Source organism: Sardina pilchardus, chromosome 4 (genome assembly GCF_963854185.1).
Source record: "Sardina pilchardus chromosome 4, fSarPil1.1, whole genome shotgun sequence".
In the NCBI taxonomy this organism is placed as follows: domain Eukaryota; kingdom Metazoa; phylum Chordata; class Actinopteri; order Clupeiformes; family Clupeidae; genus Sardina; species Sardina pilchardus.
The window spans coordinates 19,453,903-19,459,902 of NC_084997.1; positions in this window are offsets into that span (position 1 = coordinate 19,453,903).

Sequence of the window (6,000 nt, forward strand, 5' to 3'; positions counted from 1 at the left end):
AATGAAAAGATACATTCGCTGCGAGGCCAAACCCAAGAGCAAAGAAAGATGACCTGATCCCTGCAATAAAGTAATTTTGGAAAAACAAACTCACCAGAGAGGTCTCACCTGGACAAAGTCATTGAGCAGGTCATAGTCTAAAGGCCCGATCACATTATAGACGGCATGCGCTGCGCCCACCGCTAGGTTGCTCTTGGTTGAGATAACGTTCTACGATTTTTGTTGCTGTTACCGCTCCTATTTCTATGGTTACTGATGGGCTCCGCGCAAAAGACCATTCACTTACAGCGCGCCGCGGTCAAAGTTCAACATATTTCAACTTTGACCGCGGTACGCGCAACAGCGGCAAAGCGGCAAAATGCCGCCGGCGCTGCGCTTTGCTGAGCACAGCGGCAGACCCGTTTTTGCGCTCTCAACCCATTGAAATGAATGGGTTTCATAGCGCATGCCGCCTGTAATGTGATCGGGCCTTTAGAAGGTGGACCGACTGGCATGTGATCGTCCCAGGGCTACTGTGGGGATGCCCACCCCAAGTCAGTGTGCCCCCAAACTCGCTTCATGAAAGCAGACTGAAAGAAATAAAACTGTCAACGTCCCTAGGCTGGGTTGGGCGTTGAGAAATCATCCAAACCGCTGTTTCGTGGATTATTTATTGACTGGTCTTGTTCAAGGTTTTTTTTGCTGGTCTGTTGCATTTGCCTACCGTGTCATTCAGCTGTAAAAACCTATCGTCTTTGTCAAAGGAGCCTTGAGATAGTAACCCTTGTTGGAGAAGGAAGATAAAAAAGGTTTTATGATCGGTCCGTTTGAGAAATATCCTTTCCCAATTTGTAGAATAAATCCCATAGGGATCACCACTCAAAAATACTGGAATGGCATTTCCTTCTTTCATAATGATTTTCTGGAATCGTCTCCAGCGCTCAGTCTGGATACCGCGCCCTCCGTAGGGTTCAGGGGCGGTCTTCAATAATGAATGGTTTGCAAATGCTTGGCCGAAAGAATTAGTCAACTAAAGCCTACCTTACACTGAAAGACTTTGACAAGATTTGGGAAAGATTCTTGAAAGATTGTAGTCTTTTAACTAATGCCCTTCATTCAAGCTTTATTCAAAAGACTACACAATCTTTCAAGAATCTTTCCCAAATCTTGTCGAAGTCTGTCAGTGTAAGGTAGGCTTTACCTGCCAATGAACCCTCAACAGCCCTACTAGAGTTGTATCCATAGCTCATAATGGTCATTCACAGTCCTGAGATATTATGGACTACATACACAAGGACTAAGGCCGTGTTCAGACTGCCAACCAAAATCCGATTTTTAAGCCCATTCCGATTTGAATCGGATGTCACTTTTGTAGTGATCCAGGATAGTTTCATATCGCATTCGTATCGGATATGGACAGATGCGTCTCAGTCTGAACAGCTCCCAACACTCAGATCGGATTTGACTGTCCATGACGTGACTTTACGTGCGTGACCGCCCACCTATTTCGAGTTGTGCAGCAACGTTACGGCTATGTCTTTTGACCATGTTATATTAAACGTGACTTATCAATACTCAATGCTAAATATAGCATTATACAGTCTCTGCTCTGTTTCAGGGAAGTTGCAAGAATCCACATTGTTCTATTAAATAATTAAACAGCCTTCCAACAGTTTGAAGCGGAGCTTGCCACTGATTAGTGTCGGTTTCTGTCGCGCAAATACGCACACGTATGCATGCATTCAATGAACACTCACCTAGTTGTATTGTTCTATGTTTAATCATACCAAATTAGCAAGTATTTACTCCTGATGGCAGAAATGTTTGTTTTCGTTGCTACAGCAACCTGTCAGATCTGTTACTAATGTGACCCAGTCTGAACAGAGCCATATCCGATTTGGACACTTGCTAAAGGCAGTATGAACAGTCAGCCCTAAAAATCGGATATGAGAAGGAATCAGATTTGAATCAGATTCGTCTGCAGTCTGAACACGGCCTAAGACATTCGAATTCATGCCTTGGTTCTTAGAACAGGTGTGTGAAATCAATGAAGGATAATTGCAACACAGTGGGAACATATTGATCATTATCTTTTAATTGCAGCTCACAGATGTGGACCAATGGCAATTGCCAATCAATTAATTAAATAATTAATTCAAAGTAACACATGGGCCATTTCTTGTTACTCATAAAAGATTTGGAAACGTGAGACCGTTAAGACGCAATGGCTGCTTTGCAAAGAATTGTCGAGCTAAGTCAGCGTCGCCGTCAGAGGCGTAGAAGCGAAGTCGTATATGTTTATGCCTACATTCGCGCAACGTTCAGCCCCCTGGACTTACTTTCGGATGAGGCAATCCTCCGAAAGTATCGTCTGACTAGAGCTGAAGAGTTAGGGACCTTCGACCAGCGACACCTGGAGAGGGCCACCAGGCGCAACTTCGCCTTGTCCCCGAGGGTACAACTTCTGGCGGCATTGCGATTTTACGCAACCGGGAGTTTTTTGGAGGTGTTGGGGGATGGCCTTGGGCTGAGTAAGGCATCTGTGAGTAGGGTTGTGACAGTAGTCACACAGGTCCTTTTGCAGCTCCTTGACAGGATAACCTTTCCATATGCACCAGAAGACATCACCCATGTCAGCGGTGGGTTTTATGCCATTGCTGGCATACCTCGGGTGATCGGTGCCATCGATGGGACCCTCGTTCGCATCAGGGGCCCAAGTCACAACGAGCCGACCTACATCGGCCGCAAGAGCTATCCAGCCCTCAGCGTCCAGGTGGTGTGTGACCCCCGTGGAGTCTTCCTGGACATTGTGGAGAAGTGGGCGGCGAGCGCACACGATTCCTTTGTGTGGGCCAACTCAGCACTCTGCCAGAGGGCAGAAGACGGTGGCTGGCTCCTTGGAGTCAGTGGCTACCCTTTGTGCCCCTTTTTACTGACCCCCATCCAGGAGCCCAACAGCGATGCAAAGGTGCAGTACAACAAAGCCCTCAGCCAACTCAGCACTCTGCCAGAGGACAGAAGATGGTGGCGTAGGGGGTTGCTGGCTCCTTGGAGACAGTGGCTACCCTTTGTGCCCCTTTTCTACTGACCCCCATCCAGGAGCCCAACAGCCATGCAAAGGCCCACAGCCAGACCCGCGTTGTTGTGGAAAGGACAATGGGCATGTGGAAGCAGTGCCTCAGATGCGTGAGCAACTCAGCTGTTGGCCTGAAGCTCCATCCTACAAAGGCGTGTGGAGCAGTTGTGGTGACAGCGCTCCTGCACAACATGGCCACATAGAATGAGTGTACTTTTGCTTTGCATAACATCAACTCCTGTCCAGGGACTAGAGATGTAAATTAGCCTTGTGGCTAAAATCTGGCTCAATTGTATTGTGCATTGTCCCTGTCAATTAAAATAAAAAATAGAATGAGTTTACTTTTGCTAATGTTTATATATTATCATTTTCCCTTTTGTTTGTTTTTTATGCTTCTTTTATTTATTTATTAATTTTTTAATACCCTTTCTTTCAAATCGGCTTTGGCCGCCACTCAAAGACTTTGTGTGAAGCTTTTCTTTGAGAAAAGAACAAGATACCTGAGGTCATTCTCACAAGAGAAGGATGGGCAGTGGAGTGGCCGTGGCCTACTGGTTAGGGCTTCGAGCTTGTAACCGAAGGGTTGCCAGTTCAGTCCTGCTGCTCACTGTTCTGGGTTAGTATGTGCTTCACCTCACGTTTGCCATAAATGAAAGGCAACGAATAAATGAAGACAATGAATTTCCCTCACGGGATCAAGTAAATAAGTATATATACTTATACGTAGGATGTATTTGGAGTTTTGCCTACCGGATATGGCAAAGGTTGATCAACCAGCTAGCTCCGCTGGTGGGAAAACACATGGGACTCCGCCACAACCCGCTTGTGATTATTGTCTCACCACTGATGGCACTTATGGAAGACCAGTAAAAAGAGGCTACACAACTTGGTCTACGTTCACACATACATAGGTATTTTGATAAACTAATATTTCCTTCCCACCATTTTCAAAAATAACATTGTGCACACTTGTCAGTTTTTGTTGACACTAACCGGTGTACAGTATATGCAGTCAAGAGCATGCCAAACTTGTAGGTTCACATATGCAAAACGGGTTTTCTTAAATTGCCACTTTTACCGGAGATTTTAGAAAATTGTATTCAGAGGCAAAATCTCCGTTTGTGTGTAAACGAAAGGCACAAACGAAAGGAAAAGTCTCTGTTTTTCAAGATACCCATTTATGTGTGAACGGGGCCTTAGACTGAAGGCCATGCAACTTAGCAAAGGCGGCCAGGAGGACTTTCGAAGCGGCCGGTGACAGTTAGCCTGACGAGGCTATATGTCACCTTCTTTGTTTCTCTCATTGGTTGCAGCGCTGTCCTATTGTGCGGAGAGGGAATCTGAAATTCAACCAGCCCTGCCTATGGTGAGTTCCCCGACCCTTGGGGCCTGGCTCGCCAGGCTAGTCCCCTCCATCAAAGGTGCCTTTTCTCCCCCAATGCATGGCCAGAGAAAAGTGTTCAAAAGCACCACACTCATGCCCAGAGAAATGTCTGCTGCCCAGTCAGGTGAATGTTTATTCCCCCTTCCAAGCATCACACTTGACCGGATACCAACTCCACTCATCCAGACGGTCCTAGTCTCCTGGGCCAATCTGCGTGACCACCTGCCTGACCCATCATCTCTGATCGACCGTCCACTCGGCCACCCGCCTGAGCACCCACCCTGTTTGGACTTTTCTGTTTTGTCTTTGGCCCATCTGGAATTAGCTCCTCACCTGTGCCTAGTTCTGTTCTGATCCCTGATTATTGATTCATTGACTTCACCTGTGCCTTGTTTCTCTGCGTACTGTTTGTTCCCTCTGTGCCTTGTTCTTTGTTCATGTTCAATGTTCATCTACACATGTTGCTAATTTCTTGGTGTTTTTAGAAAATCGTATTCAGAGGCGAAATCGCTGTTTGTGTGTAAACGAAAGGCACAAACGAAGGGAAAAGTCTCTGTTTTTCAAGATACCTGTGTATGTGTGAACAGGGCCTGGGTACAAGCTGACAACTTTTTTAATTAGAAGAGACCCATAGGTAAAGTTCTATTATCTATTATCTTTTTGTCTCATAAAAAAGTTGGAGCACCTCAGTGGCAGAACGTGCGTTCAATGGTCAGGCCTTCAATGACGTCTATTTTTTTACATCGGGGTGCGTTACATTTCAGCGTTAAAATGTGCAATTTCCAAGCATTTCACAGCGAGGGAAAAGCTACTAGGCAAATAGCACCCATCATCCTTATTAGCGGCACACATCTTCAATCTACCATAGAGGTAACCAAGCAGACACTGCAGTCTGCAAACACCACAAAACACTTTCTTTAGAAAAGGGCTAGATAACCTCTAACAATTTTATCAAACACTGTTTAGGTTACATGAAACAAAACTTACCAATTCCTGCAGGCTACTGACCAGCTATGTGCAGCTGACTTTATATGCATCTTGCTATGTGTAAGCCAGCTGACACTACTTTTTAAAAGGAAGCTATGCAGGATTGCGATTTCATCGCCGGTTTCGGTTTCGCTTTTTGTTTTCGCTCGTTTATGTTTTCAGATTTCTCTGCAGAGCTTCCCTTACAGCTTTTGCGTGTATATTTTACAAAACTCCTCAATCGGTCTGTCTGCCTTTTCATGAGCATGATCGCGAAGCTGGAGACTTGCCGGAAGTGTTTAATTTAACATATTTAATGGAAAGAGACCACACAGCGATGCCAACAAGTGTTGTTTAAGATGGAATTGCAATGGCACATATGTGACCCTTCAAAGCGAAATCAGTCGATTTGCGCACAACGTTATTTTGAGAAAATCCACAACAAAACAAACTTCCGGGTTAAAATGTTGAAATTCACGTTTTCGCATAATTCGACAGTATACAGTCTACAGTTTCATATCGTGAACTCATTTCACAGAAAAACATACGTTTGGACTGTTAAACCCGGCGAAGATTCAACACATTTGCTGTCAAA